The following is a 27,904-nucleotide window of genomic DNA, read 5'->3' as shown; positions in this document are numbered from 1 at the left end:
TTTAAAGCATAAACATGATTTTTTAATGTTTATTTCCTTTTGTACAATTTCTTTTTATTTTCTTTAGACAACAGGACCATAAATTCAACCTCAAACTCAGCAACTGCAGACAATAAAGAAGAATCCAACATGACCATAAGTAGGTGTTAATTAAGCTCTCGAAACCCCACAGATTTCTTGCTTTATGCCAAAAAAAAACAACTCAGTGTTTTAAGATTTCTAGTCATTTTTACAGCCCCTTTCTTAAATCCTGATATCAGTGACTCTTAACAAGTACTCTTGTTAATGATTGTTTTGAAATATTTAAATATAGCCTGTCTAGTCTATCTTTTAAAAAACTGCCAAAAGCCTACTTAGTAGCTGAAATACAGATAGTTTCATGGAGTGATGATAGTGAACTTTACCCAAGGTTAACTACTAATGTGCTAGTATGCTAGACTATCATGTCGCTCCAATATGAATCACAATCAACATTTAGAAGTTTCCAGTCAGAAGGTGTATTAAACATTATGGTATTGTGTAGTGGTATTTGTGGAAGTTGTTGGAAATGTACTAATCACAATTATATATTAATTATTAATTATTAAACAGTCAAATTGTGCTTCTTGAAACTCACATGCTGATGTTTTATGGCTTTCTACTTGTGTGATTATGAAATTATGAAATTTGGTCCTGGAAAAAAAAATACAAGTCCATATCTACCAATTTAATACATTTGACTCCAATTGGCCATTAAGGGGACACGACTCATAATTACATTTACAGCATTTGGCTGACATTGATATTCAAAAATAAAGAACATGGCAATAGGGATTTCATTGCATTATTGTTGAAAGAAATCTATGGATAAACAATTGCTAAAGGTTTTGTTGTGTGTTTTTAATGCAGTAAGGCTACATCTTGTATTGTGTGCAAATTAGGTAGACATTTTATCAGACAGGAAGACCTTCAGCAAAAAAAAAAAAAAAAGATTTTGACAGCACAAGTCCCAACTTTCTCTGCCTCCATGAAAATGCTATGCTATCATCAGATAAAGCTTTTAGGAAATTCTTTCCTCCCCCATGGAAACCACCTCCCTGCCCTCTCAGCTGTTACTTTATCACAGGCAGCTTGTTGCAAAGGCCTTAATATGACCCCTTACTCAACAGATATTTGTTTTTTATGAATACATACATTCTACATACATATACATAACTGCAAGTTTGAGATTTTAATCATTCCTGATGCTTTTTTACAAAAATGTCAACATCTACAATGGTTCTATTTCCACAGCGACCAATTACAGACAACTCCACTTTATGACCCCTGTAACAACTACACTGTTCTTGATGACATCTGGAGAACCACATACAGTTACTACGGTTATGGTACTACAGTCAGGGCTTCTCCAGATACTTCAGTAGTCACGATGACAGCCTTGTTCAGTGGAACGGCTGGTATCGGCTTTACCTCCAGGGAGCAAATGCACAGATAGCTGAGTGGTGTGTGAACTCTATTTCATCAGGTGTTACACCCCACTTTTGCTTAATGGCTCACATCCTCGTCTGATGGACGGCATTGTAACCCGAGGAATTTATGGATCCTATAGGCTTGATCAGTACACTAGTCAATGCTATTACTAACAGATCCAAACCATTCAAGTCCAAGCATGTGCAGGATATTACTATGTCTACAAACTGCTTAAGCCTGATGTATCAATCCCCATGCCTACATATACGGCAGGTACAATCTTTTCACGTATTTATGATCATGAGCTGTCCTGCAAGATATTAATAACTGTTCCATTAGAGTAAGAAGCAGAGGGAGGGATGGGCTTTTAGAGCCTACAACATAGTGCATTATTATTTGTATTATTATTAGTAGTAGTATTTCTAATAATAATAAGAAAAATAGGCCAGAAGAAAGATTTGAAATAGGTAAGATGTGTAGTAATCATGTTAACTTGCAATCAACAGGTAAATTTAAGGGGACTTTATTGTAATAGCAATAGATCCTGTGTTAGCAAATGAGACCAAATAGATCTACTTTTTTAAGGATTCCATTGTTATTGTAATTCAGTTTGTTTTACTAATGTGACAAGCTGTATATTCCTTTTCATGAAAGAAACTATAAAGACATTCATATATATATATATATATATATATATATAGGAAGAAAACCTCTTATCTCGTTTTTGGCATAATTTGAAAATACCTGTTGTCCTTTACATTGTGTGTAAGGTTCATGCTGAATGGACCAAAAGAAATTACCAAAAATGACACGGGGGAAAAAAAAAATCTGGTTCCATTGACTTACATTAAAGTAGAATAGGTTTTTCCTTCTCCTGTAAAGTTACCATTTTGGAGATACAAGGTTTTCTCACAACAACAGTGTGATATATATATAAGCTCTAAATTTGCATACTACAAGATTTTAAAGCTCTTATTCCATGACAACAGATGCTATCAAAGTCCATATTGATTTCTTTACAAATACACTCTTCTACAATTGTCTGCAGATAATCACAAGTCATGCAAATTTACCATTTTAATCTGAGAGTATAAAAATGAAAACACTAGTTTTGTACCTTCTAGCATACATGCTAGCATCTAAGCTAGATAGGAGCTAAATAAAATGAACTTCTAGCGATTATCACATGAAAAATAGTATTTCAATTTAAATTGAGGATGGCATGTTTTAGTCAATGCATTTTGTTTATTCATTCATATTTTAGCTCTTCATTTAATTAGCCAAAAGTACTGCCTTTTGTTTGGGTGACATTTTAACAATGACTCCAGGGACAGCAGATCAATTAGTCAGTGCTAAGTGAAAAGACAGACACTATCACAAGCTGGCAGCTTACAAGTATTCTTTTGTTTCCATAACAGTTGCTATAAACAGCTACATCAGTTATGACCCCTGCAATAAATATACCTCCCTGGATCAACCTGGAGAGCCAGTAATGAAACTCGGTTGGGAATCTGTGACAGTGACTTCAGTTGGAACGGCTGGTACCGGTTGTTCTATCATGGGATGAACATCCGCATGGCAGAGAGCTGTGTTCCTACATCCAGATGTGGGACTGATTACACTCTGTGGCTCAACGGTCCTCATCCTCAGATAGAGGATGGAGTGGTCACTCGCCAAGTCTGTGGCAGCACTGGAAGTGACTGCTGCTATTATAAACCCACCCCAATTAACGTAAAAGCATGTCCAGGCAACTATTATGTGTATGGGTTTGTAAGACCAGGCCCCTGCAATTCAGCTTACTGTACAGGTACAGTCAGTTATCCCATTTCTGAACTTTTCAGTCATTAAAAATATTTAACTCATTATCAGGAATGTATTAATTTTTTTCTCTCTTCAGATGCCAGCACCATTACTCCTGCACCACCAGCTCAGACAAGTGGTGGACAATCCAACATGAACATGTGTAGGTTTTTATAAATGCAGTGCCCTTCAGTTTCTATAGATCATTATTAATATGAAAACACATATTCTCTGCATGTGAATCATATGTCTGATCACATACACTCAGCTTGAAAATATAAATGTATACACATACACAAGGCTGGCAAAGGAATCCATGCAGTCAGTTTTTGCCCCCCCATGTACACAGATGATTCATGTTCATTTTCAGATATTGGTTTTTATGTAAGCCTTCAGTAAACATACTCTTAATTACTTATTCTAATATTCTAAATACTAATTATTCTTTTGTATATATGTGTTTTTTCTTACATAGCACTCACTGTAAACAATTCCACATTTGACCCCTGCAACAACTACAGTTTTCTGGATGACTACTGGAGAGGCACTGGAAGCAATAACAATGGCCATGATGACACTCTTGTTCAATGGAATGGCTGGTATCGGCTGTATCTACAGGGAGTGAGTGCTCAGCTTCCTGAGTGGTGTGTGAGTTACATGACATGTGGTGGTTACACACCACTTTCGCTCGGTGGTTCTCATCCACAGCCAGAGGATGGCATCGTCACTCGGGAAGTTTATGGATCCAGTGGTAGCCAATGCACAGCATATCGATCCAAACCAATCCAAGTAAAAGCCTGTCCAGGAGATTACTACGTCTATAAATTTGTCAAGCCAGACATTTCCATCCCAATGCCTTCTTACTGTGCAGGTACAGATGATATATGAAAACAGTGATTACAGAGTGATAGCTTTGATATACCTTTTAAAGTATTTACTGACTGATTGATTGATTGATTGATTGATTGTCAGAATAAAACTAAAATTGTAACTTTACAAAATAAAGAACAAAACCTTTCTAAATATTCATGTAAAAAGATTTTTTTTTCAAGCAATTTTGGATCAATTCTGTTGTTCCGTTCATCATGAAATTTGAACACAATCTAAAGGATAACAGGAGTTTTCAAACTATGTCAAAAAGTAACTTGGAAAGATGAATGAAAATGAAGATACAAGGTTTTTTTTGTGTGACAGCAACAATATATTTGCAGTCAAAGTCATGATGTTATTGAAGATAACACATTCCTTCTCCTGTTACATTGTTTTATTTATTTATTTATTTAATGGCATGTCTGGAAAATAAATAAAAAAGTAAAGTGGCACCAAATATTAAAACCCCATGTCCAAAAAAGTTGGGATGCTGTGAAAAATGTAAATAAAAAGTGCATTGATGTGCAAATCATTTAAACCCTATATTTCATTGGAAATGCTTCAAAAATGACATAGCAAATGTTGAAACTGAGAAATCATATTTATTTATTTTTTTAATATATGCCAATTTTGAATTGATGCCAGCAACATGCTCAAAAAAATTGGGACGGGGCAACAAAAGTCTGGTAAAGTTGTGTAATACTAAAAAAAGTACCTGGTGGTTGATCGGCAATGGGTCAGTAACATGATATTTGGTTGATAAAAAAGCATCTCAGAGAGGCTGAGTCTTTCAGAAGTAAAGATGAGGAGGGATTCACCACTCTGTGAAAGACTTAGTGGACAAATTCAAGAATAACGTCTCAACATAAGATAGCAAAGAACTTTTGTTTTTTATCATCTATGTTACATAATAACATTAAATGATTCAGAGAATCTGGAGAAATCTCTGTATGCAAGGCACAAGGCCAAAAACCAGTATTTGTTGGCTGTAATCTTCAGGTCCTCAGGCAGCACTGCATTAAAAACAGACATGATTATGTAGTGGAAATCATTGCATGAGCTTAGACATACTTCTGAAAACCACTGTCTGTGAAAACTGTTTGTCGCTGCATCCACAAATGCAGTTTAAAATTCAATAAGAAAAGGAAAACATTTCACTTTCAAAACTACAGCAATTGGTCTCCTCGGTCCCCAATTCATACAGAGTGTTGTTAAAAGAAGAGATGATGAAAAACTGTGGTAAACATGTCCTCATCTCAACTTTTTTGGAATGTGTTGTTGGCACATATGGTTTAAAAAAAATACCATTTTTCATTTTAAACATTTGATATGTTGTCTTTGTAGTAATTTCCTTTAAAAATATGGTTCACATTATTTGCATATCATTGCATCATATTATTTTTGACATTCTGCACAGAGTCCGAACTTGTTTGTAAATTGAGTTGCATTGCATACATGCACACATAGACATATATATAAATTGTATATTATATAATTACTACTTACCCGTAGAAGCGGCTTAGATAATGGATGGATAATTACTACTTTCAAGCAAAATAGCTTTATTAGTAGTATTATTAGTAGTTCATGTTTAAGAATATTAAAGATTTCTTTTTTCACACTATGAAAAAATGTATTTCTTTTTGACAGTTACTGGAATTCACCGCCCCAGTTATAATCCCTGCAATAACTACACTTCTCTGGATCAACCCTGGAGAGCCAATAATGAAACTGGTTTGAACATTTGTGATGGTAACTTCAACTGGAACGGCTGGTACAGGATGTTCTATAATGGGATGAACATTCGTATGCCAGAGAGCTGTGTCCCTGCATACAGATGTGGTACTTATTACACTCTGTGGCTCAACGGACCTCATCCTCAGGTAGAGGATGGAGTGGTCACTCGACAGCTCTGTGGGAATGGAGGATATGACTGCTATTACTACAAGTCTACCACAATTCAAGTCAAAGCATGTCCAGGAAACTACTAGGTGTATGAGCTTATCCGCCCAAACTACTGCAATATGGCCTATTGTACAGGTTCAGCTTATTTATTATTATACATTTTTATTCTATATTTTATAATTCATCCATCCTTTTTTAAACATCTTTTCTTGTTTTTTTTAGACTCCAGCACCATTACTCCGACTTCAGCTCCAGCAACTTCCGCCAATAATAAAGAATTCTACATGAGCTTAAGTAGGTTATTACCATGAGTTGGAGATAAAAAGGGGTGTGCAAACTCTTGTATAACTGTAGCTGGAACATGTTGGTACAACAGGGGAAAAAGAGTCAGAAGCAAAAGATGATTTTCAAAAGCAAAAGATTTTTCAACAAAATCGACAAATAGAGAAAAAATTAACTGGCGAAATGAGTGACAAATTGAGTGAAAACAAGTATTAATCCTGTGATTTAGCTCTCATGATTTGCATCTGTAACATATTTTGGATGCAATTTTGTTGGTTACAGTGGTTGTGTTAGAAGTGTTAATATTTGATGGATCTGTCATTTTCAAGAATGCTGGCATTGCTGAAATTTCAAGTAAAGATGGTTTTGGCAATGCTGTTACTTTAGTAAGGAAGCCACGTTGAAGATGGCACAAGGTGGAATGGCTGGAAACACAGATGAGAAACTTATCCCTATAGTGATCGGTCCATTTGAACATTTGTTGGTTGATTGTGTGGGTTCAAAGGATGCCATTGTTATTTATTGGCCATGACATCAATCCACTCAGCAGCCTAGAATAAGCTTGAGTGATGGAGTGTGGAGCGATGATGAGACAGACGCATGTGCAAAGACAAGCAAGAATTAATAAGAGCAAATCCATAATCATGGTCAGAGAGCCAACACAGAGAACAGGAGGGACAGACATAACGAACAGAAAAACAGACTAGAACACAGAAAACAATAGCAAATACACCAAACAATACATCTAATACAAAAACCCACAACCACAAGGGGCAAACACAGGGCTTAAATACAAGAGGACTAACAAGGGATAACAGGACACAGGTTGAAACACAGGTGGGAACAATCAGTGGCGGGGTCTGAAAACAGGGGACCAAACTGGGAGGATAAACAAGTGGCCAGTTGTGACATGGTATATTTACGTGTAGTTTGGAAGATGTTTTCTTTACTGGTTTTTTAAATATGCATATTATCGATACTTTACTAAATTACAGTTTTAATGGAAAAACAACAACTTTTATGGTCCTACTTATATTAAGCATCTCCAAAAACTACATACATGTGTATCAGCATCAGCTATTACTCAGGTAATTACACAAATGCATTTTGATAGTTGCAACAGCATATTTTCTGCAATGTTATTATCTACATGTAATAGGATTGTAACTGGAAGTATGCATTTCCTGACATTAAAAGACTTCTTATACTGCATCTAGAGCTTTGCATAATGTGACAGTATTTAAACAGCAAGAGCAAATGACCATTTAAATTTTTAAAAAGTTTATTTTTATTTTGGGTACTGTTAAATTAGAGGTTGGCAACAAGATCAAAAATAAGTATCTATTGCAAAATTATTTCTTATTATTATTATTATTATATATTATAATTATATATATATATATATATATATATAATATTGATTATTTTTACAATCATAACATTATGCAACAGTATCTATGTAAAAATGTATGTCTTTAAATGAATGGAGAATTTAAAATAAATCTAATTTACAGTTTGGTAATATAGAAATTATCAGTAGTAATAATAGTAATAGTAATAGTAATAATCACATAATACCTTTCTAAATTATGTTTGAAGATGTGTGCTGCTGCTGTGTGAATACTGAATAGTTTGACACTTTGGTTAGGTCACATTCACAATGCAAGCATACAAACAGCTAGCTAAATTTAAAGTGCAGATGCAGTGCAGGCACAATCACAATGCTGTTAATTATAGGCCTACTGTTACAATCAGAAACATTTTGTTGGAAAACAAGTGTTTACTCTGTTACATTTGTAATTACATAAGACAATGTGCTTTTACAACTATCAAGTTACTTCTGTAATTACATAATTGAAAAATGAAATTGATACTCATCTGTTTTACAAAAGCTGCACTAGTGAAATACATCATTTACAGTGGTATATTGGTGTTGCATTTACTGTTAATGTGTAACACAACTCAAAGGCCAAGGAATTTTTTATTCAGTGTATGTTTTATTCCATACTTCCTATTATTAAACTAGATTTGAGTTCCACTGTACCTGTTTTATCCCTGTCAAAAATGATTACCTATTTAGTTGGGACAAAACATAAATAAAAACAGAACGCAAAGATAAAACACATTTTCCATTGAAAATAGGACGGCAACATATCAAATATTAAAGCACAGTTTAGCACCCAGATTCTTATACTGCAGAGCCATGCTAGAATGTAGTTTGGCATTGTCTTGCTGAAATACGCAAGGTCCACCCTGAAAAAGTTTTCGTCTGGATGGCAGCAAATATTGCTCCCAAATCTGTTTATATTGTTCAGCATTAACGGTGCCTTCGCAATGGGCAAGTAACTCATGCCATGTGCATTAATGCACACCATACTTTCATGGATGCTGACTTTTAAACTGTGACTGATAAAAAGGCTGATGGTCCCTCTCCTCTTTAGTCTTAGTTCATGATTTCCAAAAAGAATTTCACATTTTTATTTGTTATACCACAGGACACTTTTCCACTTCGTAAATGACAACATGGTGGCATTTCTGGATCCTGTTTCTATGTGGTCTCTTCTGTGCATGGTAATGTTTTGGATGCGGCAACAAACTATGTTTACATGCAGTGGTTTTCAGATATGTTCCTGAGCCTTTGTAGTGATTCCCACTGTAGAATCAAATATATTTTAAATGCAGTGCCACCTAAAGGTCCAAAGATCACAGCCAGCTAATATTGGTTTTTGGCTTTGTCCATTGTAGTAGTATTGTTGTGTATCAGAAAGTTCAACTTTGGGAATGTTTCATTCATTCAAATTGAAAAATGGTGGAGCAGTGAAAAAAAAAAATATTACCCCTGGAAACATACTGTACGTTGTCTCAACACAATTAACAATAATTCTAAAAGTGTTGTTTATCTTTACATTGCTTTTACATATCTATGCAATTACACCATTATTTCTAATAGTTTTTTTTCGTTATCTTTAGCATGCATTCTGTTCTCATCATTTGTTTGAAATGTATCTATTTCCACAGCAACCGGTCCAATCAACTCCACTTTTGACCCCTGTAAAAATTACAACATTCGTGATGACATCTGGAGAACAGTATATAGTAACTATGGCTTTGGCTACTACACTTCTGGTTCCTCCAGGTATTATGGCACTCATGATGACAGCATTCCTGAATGGAACGGCTGGTATCGGCTTTATCTTCAGGGAGAAAATGCACAAATTCCTGAGTGGTGTGTGAGTACAATGACATCAGGTGGTCACACCCCACTTTTGCTTAGTGGCTCACATCCCCTTGTGAAAGATGGCATTGTGACTCGAGAAATCTACGGATCCTATAACAATGTCTACTACACCACCCAGTGCAGTAAATCTAACTCCAACCCCATCCAAGTGAAAGCATGTCCAGGACACTACTATGTCTACAAACTTGTAAAGCCAAGTTTATCAATCCCAATGCCTGTCTACACTGCAGGTACAGTTACTTCTCTTTACCATTTATGTAGTTTCCCAGCCCTGATTCTGGTGTATTCACTTGTTTTACCTAATCAAATGCACTCAGTTAAACTCAGTAAGGGCTTATAAATTAGCTAAGTAGGATTATGTCTGTAGAAAGAGGCTCAACACAAGGAGGCAGGTCATGGGGTCTTCCAGAACTGGGTTAGGAACCACTGAAGCAGAGGATCATATGAATGAAACAACAACAAAAAAAAAGGAAAAATCATCCAAACCATTTAATCACATGGTTTAATCACACAACTGTTTTCTTTGTGTCCTTAATAGTTGTTTTAAACAGTCCAGCTTTTGATCCCTGCAATAATTATACTGATTTGGATCACCCCTGGAGAGCCAGTAATGAGACTGGGCTGGGAGTTTGCGACAGAAGATTCCCCTGGAATGGCTGGTACCGGGTGTTGTATTATGGGAAGAGCATCCGTATGGCAGAAAGCTGTGTACCTACATCCAGATGCAGTACTTACGTCACTCTGTGGCTCAATGGTCCTCATCCTGAGATAGAGGATGGAGTGGTCACTCGCCAGGTCTGTGGAAGTGCAAACAGTGACTGCTGTTACTACAGGTCCACCCCAATTCAGGTGAAAGCATGCCCAGACAACTACTATGTCTACAAGTTTGTCCATCCAATTAACTGCAATTTGGCTTACTGTTCAGGTACTCTAATTCATTGTACACATTTCATAAGTTCTAGGCATTTGTCATACTGTCATAGTTAAAACAAAACTTTCTCTGCAGATGCCACCACCATAGCTCAGACACTCGTTCCTACAGCTGTGGCAAATGTTACAGAAGTCAACATGACCACAGGTAGGCTAAAGTATAATATATGCCTTATTGTTTGCAACAAATTGGTTGCTTTTCTGAATAGTATATGCATACACCATATCCAAACACAGGGGCCAAATGTATTATGACCTACCCATGTAAAGTGTAAGTGATTTTTATAAACAAGACACATTTCAAGATTCTCTAATGCAGCTTATAAGCATTAGTGAAAGTCAGTCATGATATATCCCTTTGAGGGATCTTGCTAAATTTTCATTCCACAACTTTTATTCCACAGCAACCAGTCCAACCAACTTCACTGTAGATCCCTGTTACAACTACACTGTTCTTGATGACATCTGGAGAACCACATACAGTTACTATGGTTATGGCTACTATACTTTAGGTTCTTCTAGCTACTATGGTAGTCATGATGACACCCTTACTGAATGGGATGGCTGGTATCGGCTTTATCTTCAGGGAGTAGATGCACAGATTGCTGAATGGTGTGTAAACTCTGTATCATCTGGTGGTTACACTCCACTTTTTCTTGGAGGCTCACATCCTCTTGTGCAAGATGGAATTGTGACCCGAGAAATCTATGGGTCCTACGGTCGTGATTACTCCAATAGTCAATGTAATTACTACAGATCCAAACCAATCCAAGTCAAGGCATGTCCAGGACATTTCTACGTCTACAAACTTGTACGGCCAAGTCTATTAATGCCATTGCCTACGTATACTGCAGGTACGGTCTTTTTCACAGCCTTACTATTATGAGTGCAATAATGAACTATGAATTAAGTATTATTATATAGTTATTATTATTATAAAGGGGCTGTATTGCCTCTTTATTACACGTTTGTGTCTCGTCTATCAGATTTTTTTTGCATGGTATTATGTAACATCAGGCATCAGGTTGTTCTTTGAACCAATTAGAATGATGAGCAGATATTTTTGCTCCAGTGCTGCCACAACAAATGAATAGTTCTTGAGCAAGATAATTAGCATTAGTGTGTAAAAAAATAATTCATAGAATCACTGTAACATAGAGGTCAGCATGGGCTTGACTATTAAAGCCCAAACCTGCCCTTTAACCTAAATCTGATCTCTCATACAGGCTCTATATCAGACTTCTGCCAGAGAACAAAAGCTTTTGAGAAAAAAAAGAAAAAAAGCCTTCTGCCTTATATTCCATGTCTATTGTACTACCACCATGCAGTCTGAAATGCTCATGCAGAACTGGTCAGGCAGAGAAATTGAGTTGTCTAGATTTGAATTTTATTTACATTATTTTTACTTTTGTATCAAGTCAAATGCAAATCCAATTATAGAAAATGGAAAGGCATTAAGTAAAATGCTTGTAAAAATAGAAAGCAGAGTTGTAAGTTTACAGGTATTTAATCAAAACAAATTGATAAAATATTTTATCATGTCAACAAAAATATTTGAAAATATACATTGATTTCACATCAACACATTCCAAATAAGTGGAGAGATATAACATCTCCACAGGTAAATATGTGAACAGGTAACAAATAATGCTATCATAACTGAGTATAAAAGGAGTACTCACAGAACTCAAAGAAGCCAAAGAAATCTCTGTGCATAAATTTCTAGGCCCAAAACCAGTATTTAATAATTGTAAATTTCAATTATGCACTGCATTGAAATCGGCATGCTTCATAAGCAACATCATGGGCTCCGGAGTACTTTAGAAAACCCTATTTTCAGTTAGGTTAAGACCAGTGGTGGATGAAGTACAAAAATCATGTTCTTGAGTTAAAGTAGAGATAATGAAGGTAAAATATTAATCCAGTAAAAGTAGAAGTTCCTCCCTTTAGACCTCCACTTGAGTAAAAGTACAACCCCAATTCCAATGAAGTTGGGACGTTGTGTAAAACATAAATTAAAACAGAATACGATGATTTGCAAATCCTTTTCAACCTATATTCAATTGAATACACTACAAAGACAAGATATTTATGTCAAACAGATATACTTTATTGGTTTTTGCAAATATTCACTCATTTTGAATTTGATGACTGCAACACGTTGCAAAGAAGTTGGGACAGGGGCAATAAAAGACTGGGAAAGTTGAGGAAGGCTCAAAAAACACCTGTTTGGAACATTCCATAGGTGAACAGGTTAATTGGAAACAGGTGAGTGTAATGTTTGGGTATAATGGGAGCATCCCTGAAAGGCTCAGTCATTCACAAGCAAGGATGGGGCGAGGTTCACCACTTTGTGAACAACTGCGTGAGCAAATAGTCCAACAGTTTAAGAACAATGTTTCTCAACATGCAATCGCAAGGAATTTAGGGATTTCATCATCTACAGTCCTTAAATATCATCAAAAGATTCATCTGGAGAAATCTCTGCAAGTAAGCGTCAAGGCAGAAAACCAACACTGAATGCCCGTGACCTTCGATCCCTCAGGCGTCACTGCATTAAAAACCAACATCATTCTGTAATGGATATTACCACATGAGCTCAGGAAAACTTCAGAAAACCACTGTCAGTGAACACAGATCGTCGCTCCATCTACAAGTGTAAGTTAAAACTATGCCATGCAAAGCGAAAGCCATATATCAACAACATCCAGAAACGCCGCCGGCTTCTCTGGGCCCGAGCTCATCTGAGATGGACTGACGCAAAGTGGAAAAGTGTCCTGTGGTCTGAAAAGTCCACATTTCATATTGTTTTTGGAAATCATGGATGTTGTGTCCCCGAAGAGGAAAAGGACTGTCCGGATTCTTATCAGCACAAGTTCAAAAGCCAGCATCTCTGATGGTTTGGTGATGTGTTAGTGCCCATGGCATGGATAACTTACACATCTGTGAAGGCACCATTAATGCTGAAAGGTACATACAGGTTTTGCAGCAACATATGCTGCCATCCAAGCAATGTCTTTTTCAGGGACGTGCCTTCAGCAAGACAATGCCAAGCCACATTCTGCATGTGTTACAACAGCGTGGCTTCATAGTAAGAGTGTGGGTACTAGACTGGCCTTCCTGCAGTCCAGTCTTGACTTTGTATTCAATTGAATATAGGTTGAAAAGGATTTGCAAATCATCATATTCTGTTTTTATTTATGTTTTACACAACGTCCCAACTTCATTTGAATTGGGGTTGTACAAAAGTATTTGTCTTCAAATGCACTTAAGTATCTAAAGAAAAGTACAAAAAGATTAATTATGACTAATGTCCTATTATCATTTTGTTAACTATTATCATTAACTTATTTTAGGTGAAAATACTCCAGTGTTACTCTTGGTAAACCAGTCTTTTAACAGAATGTCATTAATTAGTGACGCTGATTTCTATTAAAATGATCAGAAGCACAAAAACCAAGTGGCTGAAATAACTTTTGGCAAACAAGCAAAGTTTCAGTTTAAGATTTATTTGCAACTTAGCTACAAGTTTAACTTTAATAAAAACTTTAATCACAGGTTCACAGATGAGTTTTCCTTTACTATACTGCTTCTGTAGGTCTCTGTTCATAAACATAAACTAGCAAAAACAAATTTAACATAAAATGATAGTGTTTGTAGAAATTTACACAACGTGCTATGCTGTTGCACTGATGTTGAACTGTGTGCTTGCACATGGTCGGTATGTCCAACAAGTCAAAACTATCTCAAAACAAAGTGCGCGCTGTGCCCTGATTGGTGTTCATGCTTCTTTCGTTTTGACATTACGTTTTTGTGTACGCAGAAGCCAAAAGGAACGACACATTTCTCTTAATGTAGTGGATTAAAAAGTAAGATATTTGATATTGAAATGTAATGGAGTGAAAGTAAAAAGTTGCCCAAAATGGAAATACTAAATTACAGATATATGAGAAAGCTACTTAAGTACAGTAATTAATTAAATTTAATTACATTTACTTAGTTACTGTTCACCACTAGTTAAGACTATACTAAACAAAGTGAAAGCCATATGTCAACAACATCCAGAAATGCCAGTAATGGACTAATGCACAATGGAAACGTATTGCCCTTTATGAATGGACCAAAAGAAATAGGCTAAAATGACTTGGAAAACAGTGTGGTTCCAGTGATTTACATTAAAAGAAATTTTTTCTTCTCCTGTGAACATATGAGTTTTTGTCAAAACAAACCATCGGATGTATATACATATATATATATATATATATATATATACACTCAATTCTGTTACTTATATATATATATATGTATATATATGTATATATATATATATATATATATATATATATATATATATATATATATATATATATATATATATATATATATATATATATGCAATTGATACATGTACTTTGTATCTATAACAGTTGCTTTAAACAGACCTGCCTATGATCCCTGCACTAACTACACTTCACTGGATCAACCCTGGAGAGCCAGTAATGAAACTAGGTTGGGAATCTGTGACGGTGACTTCAATTGGAACGGCTGGTACCGGTTGTTCTATCATGGGATGAACATCCGCATGGCAGAGAGCTGTGTTCCTACATCAAGATGTGGGACTGATTACACTCTGTGACTCAACGGTCCTCATCCTCAGATAGAGGATGGAGTGGTCACTCGCCAAGTCTGTGGCAATAGAGGAAGTGACTGCTGCTACTACCAAGCCACTCTAATTCATGTTAAAGCATGTCCAGGCAATTACTATGTTTATGAATTATTTATGCCTTCTGCCTGCAATATGACTTACTGTGCAGGTACAGTATTTAAATTACACATATGTGTTTTAAAGTGTTTATTACAATGTTTGTCACAACATTTTCAGGAGTGCTTTTAATATTCCTTTTTTTTAAGATGCCAACACCTTGACTCCAACTCCTGTGTCACCAACTGAGGACAGTGTACAATCAGAAACAACCATAAGTAGGTTGCTATACATTCTATGACCTCATATCTGTTCTAAGCACCTTTCTTCTTCCATTGAATATGTGAAAGGGTTAACTCTGCTCCAACTCTGCTCTAAGCAGACTTTGCAGCAAGCATAGCTACTGTCCTTGGCAGTTTGCACAAACAACTTGCTCCTCTTATCGGGACAACATTCTGTCCAGAACCATTTGTTCTCTTTCGTAGGTAAGATTATCGTACACAGAGCAGAAGCCCCCCTCCTTTGGGCAGTTCCGGTGGTCCGTGAGTGTCAGCTTAGCATTTCATGACTGTTAGACAACTTATTTGGGTCCACCCTGTTTGCTTGTACGCAACAGGGCAGGACGTGTTTGTATAAAAGAAGGAGTGCCCTTCTATCTTTGTGCAGAAGACTTAATAAACTCTTTGATTGATTACGAGAGTCGTTCTGTCTTCCTGCACCGAGCGCTCCTGCTGCAACTGAGGCTTTCCACAGGACAGGTGATCCACTCTCTGGTTCCTCTTCATGAACGGACCAAAAACGGCCGGTCCTTTCAATATGCAAACATTTAAGTGATGTACAGTTATCTATATACACTAAATGGACAGAAATATTGGGACATCTACACATTACACCTAGCTTAAGCTACCTACAGTAGCTTATGTAGTTGGTCACCCCCCACTGCAGGTATAACATTGTTTCTACTCTTCTGGAAAGCTTTCTACAAGATTTTGGAGTTTGTCTTTCGGAATTTTTGCCCGTTCATTCAGAAGAGCATTTGTGAGGTCAGACACTGATGTTGGATGAGAGGGCCTGGCTTGGGTGTTCAGTGGAGTTGAGGTCTAGGCTCTGTGTGGGCCAGTCAAGTTCTTCCACACCAAACTCACCTAACCATGTGTTTATGGACCTTGCATTGTGCACTGGGGCTCAGTCATGCTGGAACAGAAAAGGGCCTTCCTCAAACCATTCCCATAAAGTTGGAAGCACACAATTGTCCATAATGTCTTGGTCTGCTGAAGCATTAAGATTTCTCTACATTGGAACTAAGGGGCCTAGACCAACCCCTGAAAAACAACCCCATAGCATTATCACTTCTCCACAAACCTTTGCACTTGACACAATGCAGTCAGGCAGGTAATGTTCTCCTGGCATTCACCAAACCCAGACTCATCCATCAGACTGCCAGATAAAGAAGCGTGATTCATCGTTTCACAAAATACCTTTCCACTTCTCCAGAGTACAGTGGTGGCACTTTATGCCACTCCATCCATCGCTTGGAATTGTGCTTGGTGATGTAAGGCTTGTCCATATAGTGTATATATAATAGCTATCAGGTCAAAACATGTATTTCCATTTGTCATTTTATATATATATATATATATACTTTCCCCCATTTAAACATTTAAATGTTTCCTCAATGGCCCTTTTTCCACAGCACCCACTACAAACAGCTTAACATTCAACCCCTGCAACAACTATAGTGTCCTTGATAATAACTGGAGAAGCACCAAGAGCTACAGTAAAGGTCGTGATGACACTCTTGTTAAATGGAGTGGCTGGTATCGGCTGTATCGTCAGGGAGTAAGCGCTCAGATGTCTGAGTGGTGTGTGAGCTTCATGACATGTGGTGGTTACACACCACTTTCACTGGGTGGTTCTCATCCACAACCAGAGGATGGCATCGTTACTCGAGAGGTCTATGGATCAAATGGTAGCCAGTGCACAGCCTACAGATCCAAACCAATCCAAGTAAAAGCCTGTCCAGGAGATTACTACGTCTATAAATTGGTCAAGCCAGATGTTTCCATTCCGATGCCTTCTTACTGCACTGGTATTGTGTCTTACAACTTTTATCAGTACAGATTGCAGTCTTGCTATATAATATTTAAGAAATAACAACTTTCAGCTAACCTAATCACAATTGTAAATCACATTTAACCTCACATTGCTACTGTTTAAGCACCAGTCATATCACTTATTACATTAAAAATTGACTCTTTTGTTACAGTTACTGTTAACCACCCAAATTATGAACCATGCAATAACTACACTGCTTTGGATCAACCCTGGAGAGCTAATAACAAGAGTGGTTTTGGCATCGTTGATGACATCTTCAAGTGGAACGGCTGGTACAGGTTAATGTTTTATGGGAAGAACATCCGTATGGCAGAGAGCTGTGTCCCAACATACAAATGTAGTGGTCGTTACACTATGTGGCTCAATGGTCCTCATCCTCAGATAGAGGATGGAGTGGTCACTCGCCAGGCCTGTGGGAATCAAGACAGTAACTGCTATAATTTTAAAACTCTCACAATTCAGGTGAAAGCATGCCTGGGCAACTTCTATGTATACGAGTTGGTCCGCCCAGGTGCCTATGATATGGTTTACTGTTCAGGTACTGCTTACTTACTTTGCTTTGCAGGCTGTTAAAAATGTACAATTTTTAGCAAATACACATACATACATACTTTAAAACATTTATAATGCTATAATTTTTTTTCTTCAGATTCCAGCTCTATAACACCATCCTCAGCTCCAGTTACTAATGAGGACTTCAACATGAACATGGGTAGGTATTTTTGGAAAATCATATACTCTATAGTAACCGCTGCACAATTACTCAAACCTTTCAATGTTTGGTGTTCGTCTTGAATGTTCTGTAAAATTCTATTTTTTTTATATAATTTTTTATCTATTATCTTGAGATCACATGGTAATTAACCTGTTCTCTCAAGATAACAATGCAGAAAATGATAACTTCCTCATGACCTCTACAGACTTCTCTACTTAGTCAATATGTTTAAAACCAGTCCTACATTTATTTGTTTGAACAGTTTAGATGTTACGTTGTCCTGGAAATCACACACATTTCACATTTGGATCACAATATTCCATAATTTATATTCCTTAATTCAACTGCCTTGTCTTTATCTGTAATTTTGTCTGTATCTGCTCTGTTCCCACAGCCTCTGACCCCTGTAACAACTACACTGTTCTCAATGACTCATGGAGAACCACATACAGAAGCTACGGCTATGAGAGTTATGATGACACAATTGTCAATTGGAACGGCTGGTATCGGCTGTATCTCCAGGGAAAGAGCGCTCAGCTTTCAGAAGCATGTTTGGGCTACATATCATGTGGAGGTTACACCCCGCTTATGCTTAATGAGTCTCATCCACTAATACAGGACGGCATAGTAACCAGAGAAGTTTATGGGGCATACTACAGTGAATGCCGCTACTACAAGTCCAACCCAATCCAAGTCAAAGCATGTCCAGGACACTACTATGTCTACAAACTTGTCAAGCCAAATGTATCAATTCCGATGCCTACATACTGTGCAGGTAACAATATCATCTATTTTTTGCTCTTTTGTTTTAATTGGATGCTTTTTGGAGGTGTAACTTTAACAAAATGCTTTTCAAGCATAAAGCACAATTCAAGATGACTTAAATCTTTAGTATTTTTGAAAGAAACTTTAAAACTCTGTAAAATGTCTGTCTGCCTTAAGTATGAGGAAAATCACTAGGCAATACACATTTCTTTAATCTAATTAAAAAATTTGAGTGGTATGTATTATTCTTATATTTCCCCCTTTTTCCATGATAGCTGCTTTTGATAGACCCACTTATGATCCCTGCAATAACTATACTTCTCTGGATCAACCATGGAGAGCCACTAATGCGATTGGACTAAAAATTTATGATGCTCAATTCACTTGGAACGGCTGGTACCGGATTTTCAATTATGGGATGGACATCCGCATGGCAGAGAGCTGCGTTAATGTGTCCAAATGTGGCACTTATTACACTCTGTGGCTCAATGGCCCTCATCCTCAGATAGAGGATGGAGTGGTTGCTCGTCAGGTCTGTGGGAACTCGGGATACAGATGCTGTTTCTTCCAATTCTTTGCAATTCAAGTGAAAGCATGTCCAAACAACTACTATGTCTATGAAATTTACAATCCATACTATTACTTTGGTAACAGCTACTATTATTACTACTACTCCAACCGTCACTTATACTATGATTCTGCGATGGCTTATTGTACAGGTACAAATTTGATTTCATTTGTATTCTGGGTTATAAGAACATTGTTTTATCGTGTATTTGATTTTAAAATATTTTGTTCTTCAGATAGCAACACCATCACTCCTACTCTTGCCCCAGTAATCGCAGATACTGGATCCGGTGTGATGATGAGTACGTTTTCCCAGTGACTCTGATGTCTCCATAAAACAGGACTTCTGTTGTCATTCAACTATGCTACTAAAATACTTTTACTATTCAAATAGTTTTAAATCGGATCCTGAAAAGAAATGATAATAAACCAACAATTGTAGCATTAATGGTTAACTCTGATTATGACTTTTGTATATGTCATATGTTGAATTCGGCAGTCTAGTTTAACAATGTGGGGTATTATTGCACTTCCATTCTCTGTATAGGCTTCACATTGCACTTGTTACATATGAAAGTAAGAGCACTAAACAGAAAATTGACTAATTCATGTTTATTTTTTCCACAGCGATCACACCAACAAGTAACAATTTTGATCCTTGTTACAACTACACTGCTCTTAATGACTACAGGAGGGGCATTACCAGTTCCTATAGTGGTCATGGTAATGATGACACACTTATTCAGTGGAATGGCTGGTATCGGCTGTATTACCAGGGACAAAGTGCGCAGTTGTCTGAGTGGTGTGTGAGCGATGTTTCATGTGGTGGTTACACTCCACTTATACTAGGTGGCACTCATCCAAAGATACAGGATGGTATTGTTACAAGAGACATTTGTGTATTCTCCGATGGAAACTGCAATTATTTCTCCAGATCCAACCCAATCCAAGTGAAGGCCTGTCCAGGACAGTACTATGTCTACAAACTTGTTAAGCCAGATATATCAATTCCTATGCCTGGATATTGTACAGGTAAGGTAGAACTGTTTTTTTCATGGATAGTGTGAAATGTTATTTAGAGTTGGCTCTCTGAGAAGTGTATATTTGTTTGGACAGTAATTTTTTAACAGTAATCTGTATAGGGATTTTATAGGCAATGAGCATTGCATCATATAAGGATAAGCAATGCATGGCATATTTAAAATGAACACATCAGTATTTATGTACAGGCTTTGTTAGATGATCAGATAAAATAACATTGTTGCTGTATTTATTTATTTCCAAAAGGTTTACTCACTTATTTACCTACCCATTTCTTTCTATTCGCTTGCCTTGTGAATACGGTTTATTTAAAGTGTTATGTTAGCACTTTCATTTGAGGGCATCAAGTTACTTATAGTATTGATACATACACTTCAAAACGTTGGAATGATTCATAGCGATATCATAACTATGTCATATTTCTATGTGCTTTTACATGAACTAAATTTAGAAAGTTGACAACGAGAATAATAATGGTGATTTTGAGCGGTCATTTTTAGATGAAATAAACACTCAGCAGACTCTCTAACTTATCAACAACATATCATCAAGTGAATACATTCAGTAGATTATCAAGAGAATTTTAATTAGCTCCTTAAATAAAACTTGTTGATAATTCAGTTGTTTTTCCTCTTTATTTGAAGCTTCCAAGTTCACATCTGTAGATGTTAACCTGAGAGGTCACTGAACATGTAAGAGGTGTAAGACAGGCCATATCAACGGCCTCAACAAGCCATTATAAACTCACTGTTGTCACCATTCTATAACTGGATCTTAACTGGATTAGGTTTTGGTTAAGGTTAGGGTTAGGATTAAGCCCAGGGTGAGGGTGAGAATTAACTACTGGATTGAAATTAAGATTAGGTTTAGCACTAAAACCAGGGTTAGAATACAGCTTTAGGTTAAAGTTAGGGTTAGTATTAGGTTTTGGGTAGAGGTTCAGCAAGGTTAGGTTTTGCATAATGAAAGTAACATATCAAATCTACTTCCTGTAACACATTAACAATACATCTACTTAATGAAAGTAGTGCATCAGCACTATGTCAGAATCAATGCAGTGCTGAGAATGATCCACCATCCACATAATACCTTGCATTGGTGGTCCTTTGTGGTTCCTAGCCATTAAATGGCTAAAGGAAGGATAACAAATAATGCAGAGAACTGTAGAACCACAGAGAGCATATATACAGAATGTGGATCCAATTACACAAAGTTGTAGATATTAACCAAGTGTAAGTAAATATTTTCAATAATAAAAAAAAGTTTAAAAAGTAACTAAATTACATTAAACTTTAGTGGACTGTATAAGAAACTGTTTTCATTAAACCTGATATATACTTTCTCTGTTTATATAATAATGGCTTAATTAAGTCCATCAATGTACTTTGTCATACTTTACACTAATTAAATCAAAATATATTCTGACTTGCTTCTCTGAAAGATGAAAATCATAAACATCAGTTGTTCCAAACAATTCCATCAATCCAATAAAAAATAACTTCCTGACCATTATAATTGCATGCTAGGAGCTGCTTTCTACTGTTATGCGCTGTTTTAAGGGAATGGTGGTAGAGACAAACAGGTCATCCAGGAAACTTGTGAAGTGCTTGTTTGAACTCTTGCTGAATCCTAACAGAAACTGTTAGCTCAGTGCAAATGTGTGTCTCTAAATACATAAATACACTTAGTAACAGTCATGTAACAAAAAGTAGACCAAATGTCCTAGTCATAAAATTCCTAGTCAAAAATTGTACAAACCCATATACATTTAAAAGATCTGCTGTATGTACAAATGTTTGAATTATCTTCCTCAGTCAGGACACCAGAATCTGACTGTACAAACATGGCCCAATACCTTTGAGACAGAATGGTTTGGAATGACAAATAATAGACAAATATTAGATAAATGATGGTCTAGGCTGCCTAAAGGCTGAGGCATGATGAACAAAACATTATGAACCACATGGTCCAATGTATTCCTGGTCCAATGAAAATCAGTTTTATGCAAAGGAGGTTTCACTTATAAATGCAGTGGTAAAAAAACCTTGGAGTTTGTTTGTTAAGATAATGTTAAGATGATGTTAATGTGATGTTAAGATAATAGTTTTTTTTTTCAAAATTATATCATGGGTAGGGCGGCACGGTGGCGTGGTTGGTAGCACTGTCGCCTCACAGCAAGGAGGGCCTGGGTTCAATTCCCCGGCCGGGTGACCAGGGTCCTCTCTGTGTGGAGTTTGCATGTTCTCCCCGTGTCTGCGTGGGTTTCCTCCGGGTTCTCCGGTTTCCTCCCACAGTCCAAAGACATGCAGTCAGGCCAATTGGACATGCTAAACTGCCCCTAGGTGTGAGTGTGTGAGTGACTGTCTGTGTCTGTGTGTCTGCCCTGCGATGGACTGGCGACCTGTCCAGGGTGTATCCTGCCTTCCGCCCGAAGACTGCTGGGATAGGCTCCAGCTCCCCCCCGCGACCCTGACGGAGAAGCGGCTTAGAAAATGGATGGATGGATATCATGGGTAGCATCCTGTTATTTTCCTGAGCTTTGAAAATTAGACATCCACATAAATATGTAGCTTGAGAGTTCATATGGCATTTTTAAAAAGGCATGTTGTTTGTAATGAAATGTACTCCATATGCAGAGCAATATGTTGCCACAGTTCAACTTCACAAGATGACTTTTCTTTGTTTGTGTTACAGTGTCCTTCACTTACCCAACTACTGATCCCTGCAGTAACTACAATGTTTTGAACGATTTATATCGAGCCACAAGCAGTAGAAATGAAAGATATCTAGGGTCATTCTTTACACGGTGCGACGCCGATAAGGCTTGGAATGGCTGGTATCGGCTTTCCTATCAGGGCAATAATGCCCGGTTGCCAGAATCATGTGTTAGTCCAGGGAGTTGTGAAAGTAATGCCCCTCTTTGGCTCAGTGGGGGTCACCCACGACTGGAAGATGGAATAGTCACTCGGCAAGTGTGTGGGACGGCATACCAAGACTGCTGTTATTATAAATCCTACCCCATTCAAGTAAAGGCTTGTCCAGGAAATTATTATGTTCCGTATTTTCGTATTCGACTTATACTCCGGAGCGACTTATAGTCCGGAAAATACGGACTTCACGGCAACCGGGAGAATGCGCCACGCTACGTTCTCGGAAGTCATTGAATGGATCAGCAAAGCATGGGCTTCCGTGAAAACCGAAAGCATCCTGCTGGGATTCAGAAAGGCTGGAATAATTGCAAATGTAACTGACGACGAGTCTGACAAAAGCGACGAAGAAGAGGAAGCGGCGCTTCGTCCACCTCCAGAGTTAGCGGAGTTGTTCATAAGTGACACTGAGGATGAAGAGTTCAATGGATTTGATGATTTGGAGTGATATAAACTTTGATAAAAATGGTTTGATAAACTTGTTAGCATGTTCTTTGTTATAGTTTGTCATTGTTATCTGAATAACTGTTCATGAAATCCACCCCCCCCCCCCCCCCCCCCCCCCCCAAAAAATGCGACTTATACCCCGGTGCGACGTATATATGTTTTTTTTTCTTTACTGTGCATTTTTTTGGCTGGTGCGACTTATACTCCGGAGCGACGTATAATCCGGAAAATACGGTATATGAGTTTATCAGACCACTCATCTGTTCAGTTTACTGTATAGGTAAATATTCTTCTTCTTATTCATAATATTTAATTGCTTGCATTTTATATTTTTCTGTCTTTCAAGTTGAATTAATAAAAAAAGTCCCTTCTTACAGATGTGGCCAGCATTACCTCAATTTCTGCTCCAGGGATCTTGCAAACAACAACATCCAGGACTGTGGCCACCACTACAACTACAGGTAAACTTACTGCATTGCTTTCTTTTTCTCTCTGATTCATATTCTGGGATCACAAGTGTATTTTTTCTTTTTTATTATATTTTAAAAAGTATATTTAATTTAGAACATTTGTCACTGTGTTTGCACACTGTGAAATTAGACCTCTGCATTTAACCCATCCGTGCAGTGAAACACCCACAGGCATGTACTCTAGTGAACACACTAGGGGCAGTGAGCACACTTGCCCAGAGCAGTGGGCAGCCCTGTCCACAGTGCCTGGGGAGCAATTGGTGGTTAGGTGCCTTGCTCAAGGGCACTTCAATCATGGACTGTCAGCCAAGGGGATCAAACCGGCGACCTTCTGGTCACAGGTCTGGTTCCCTAACCTCCAGCGCACAACTACCCCTGTATGCACACTGTAAAGACCTGATGTAAATGATATACCAGACATTCTTAGTAAACTGATGATAATTCTTAAAGAAACAGTTTAGGCTTCAGGATTTAACAATAATTAGCAATTAGCAATAATTTGCAAAGCATATTGGGAAAGTGGTTGATACCTAATGCGGTCTTGCGTAACCCATCTCTGAATATTGTAATGATAGCATTCCTTGCCATTTTGTTTAAGTTATTTTCTTTTATTTTTCTTTCTGCAGTTCATTTTGTGAATGTTTTGTTTAACTAAATATTCAAAATACAACAATGTTGAAATAAAGTACCCTTATTCTATAATATAGTATCAGTGCTGTAAATAAACAGTAAATGACAGTAATTTTACTATTAACATCTCATATTCTCTTTTCCTTTTCCTTAGAGAGCACTACCACTGAACTAAATCCACAAGAGGCTACTACTCTACAACAAAGCTTTACTACAGGTATGGCTATATGGCTATAATATATTTATGGTGGTTGGATAGTGTAGTGGTTAACACCTCTGCCTTCTACGCTGTAGACTGGGGTTCAACCCCCGACCAAGGCAAGCACCCTACACTATACCAATACTTACATACTTGATTGGATTTTTAGTTTGACTTTAGAAATGATCTGTACTGATGAGTAGTTCTGTAAAAGTCTCTTAATTTCCTAATATTGTTTCTCACTTGTTTTTCACCAACTAACACACAATGCTTAGCTTATTTTAAATTATATAAGAGATGTTCCTGGTCAAATGTTGATGAGCAAGAAAAAGTATTTTTTCTGTTGCACGTTCAGTTTAATGGATGCAGCACCATAAAAAAGAGAGTCAGGTCAAACTAAATTATAAAATAACTGATTAGCCTTTTTTGTATGTTAAATTAATTTGAGGACACTAGAGGAAATCCAGATTGAACTTCTTTAGTCTCCCAACTCGCTTTTCTAATTCTGCATCTCAGTCCAGTGAATAAACAATATAGAAATTGTTTTCCCACCTCACTAAATTCTTCTATAACACAATCCATTCAAACATTTTCTCTTCCTGAGCTTCTACATATGGAGATTGTTCCATGACAAAATCCCTTCAGACAATTCTCCTCTTAGGACAGATAGGGTTCAGGAAAATTAGGTTTATAATAATTATATTAATTAATTATAATAACAATAATCTACATTATTTACTCAACAGGAGCAGACCTAGAAACAGAACTTAAATAAGAAGCTTGAGTTGTGTGAAATCTAGCGTACTTAAGTTGAGTTAACTCAAGAAATGCTGTGTTTATACTATAATTTTATATTTAGCTGACTAATTTTTAACAGTGTGGAGTATAACCATTATACTACATATGCCTAGTGTAAAGTCTACCCTGAGCATTGTGAGTGACATTGGCCTAACCCATAGTTGTGCTGTATTTTCATACCAAGGAAGAAAATATTAATAGAACACAGTTGGTAAAGAGGTTAATATAAATATTAATTCAAAAAATAAATTCTTTCCCAATTACAGACATTTACAGCAATTTCCATCCTACCACTCCTGAAAACTCAGGAACAACAGCAATCAGAGCGTCTACGGCTGTGGACACCACTACCACTGCAGGTAAACATTACTCACAGAAGGTCCCATGTTGGCTGGCTATTCCAACATTGCGGTGGAGTACGGTTACCATAGCGACTCTACCATAGCTTTAATGACAACAAAATGTTTGGTTTAATGGTTCTTCTGGAAACGCTCTTATTTGGTAATGTGTTTGGAAATGTGCTCTTCCACGCATTAACTGAGATATTATACATCTCCTCCTCTGTCTTCAGTGTGAGAAATGAGTAGCACTTCACTCTTTCCACCAAACTCAGTGGAAATCTGAGTTTTCAGATTTACAGACATGCTGCAACACATTGTAAAGTTTTTCAGAGGCAAAGTTACACTGGCTAAACCTTGAAAGACCAAAAGGGTTTAAGTTGAAACAAGTTTCCTGTTTGAGTTGAAACAAGTTTCCTGTTTGTTTTTGAACATCTAATATTCAAAAACAATTTGGGGGGGGGGGGGTGTCAGGGGATCCAAGTTATTTAGAAGGTCCCAGACCCCTCAGGACTCCCTGCGTATACATACACAGATCAGGCATAACAGTATGACCACCTCCTTGTTTCTATGCTCATTGTCCATTTCATCAGCTCCACTTACTATATAGGTGCGTTTTGTAGTTCTACAATTACAGACTGTAGTCCATCTGTTTCTCTGATACTTTGTTAGTCCCCTTTTACCCTGTTCTTCAGTGGTCAGGACCCCCATGGACCCTCACAGAGCAGGTACTATTTGGGTGGTGGATCATTCTCAGCACTATGGTAACACTGATGTGGTGGTGAGTTAGTGCATGTTCCGCTGGTCTGTGTGGATCAGACACAGCAGTCCTGCTGGAGTTTTTAAACCCTGTCTCACTGTCTTTTAAACTCACTGTCCACTCTATTAGACACTCCAAAAGTCAGAGACAATAGCTCATCTGCTGCTGCACAGTTTGTGTTGGTCATCCTTTAGTCCTTCATCAGTGGTTACAAGACGCTGTCGGCTGGATATTTTTGGTTGTTGGACTCCATCAGCACTGCTGTGTCTGATCCAATCAGACCAGTGTAACACACACTAACACACCACCACCACCACCATCAGTGTTACTTTAGAGGTGAGAATGATCCACCACCCAAACAGTACCTCAAATCAAATTTATTTGTATAGCACTTTCTACAACTGATGTTAAAAAGCAGCTTCACAGAATTCCAGTAAAGACAATGTTTTAACATGAATGTAAAAACCCCCAGGTGAGCAAGCCAGGGGCAACAGTGGCAAGGAAAAACTCCCTCAGAGCTGAGGAAGAAACCTTGGGAGGAACCAAGGCTCACAATGGGGGACTCAACCTCCTCTGGTCAAACTACCTACAAAGAATTATACTAGTAATATTAATAGCAGTAGTATTAGTAGTACTAATAGCTAGGAGTCCATGAAAACTTCAATGCAGGGTGGGCAGGTAGTCCAAGGCAAGTGGCGGTAGCCTTGGCCTGGGCAACTGGTCTGAAGAGGGTAGCAGGAGGGCTCGATAGTCAGTCGTCCTTCAGTGTTAGAAATTACTGTTATAACACAGCTTAGTATTGCTTTTCCGTTTCAACAATATTTTCATTTTCATTGGATGTATTTGATTAATAAATGGGCATTATATTCTTTATTTATTCTTTAACAGTGTACCTTTGGCCAAGCAGTGTTTTTCTATCATTATTATTATTATTATTCTTTGTGTGCTTTATTCAC

General features: G+C 37.3%; 1 pseudogene; it reads left to right on the top strand.

Annotated features, from left to right (window-relative positions):
- Positions 1-27,904, top strand: part of LOC108438325 — a 36,822-nt pseudogene that overhangs the window by 3,677 nt on the left and 5,241 nt on the right.

This window comes from Pygocentrus nattereri, chromosome 1, assembly GCF_015220715.1.
Source record: "Pygocentrus nattereri isolate fPygNat1 chromosome 1, fPygNat1.pri, whole genome shotgun sequence".
In the NCBI taxonomy this organism is placed as follows: Eukaryota; Metazoa; Chordata; class Actinopteri; order Characiformes; family Serrasalmidae; genus Pygocentrus; species Pygocentrus nattereri.
This window is presented reverse-complemented; position numbering and strand designations above follow the sequence as displayed.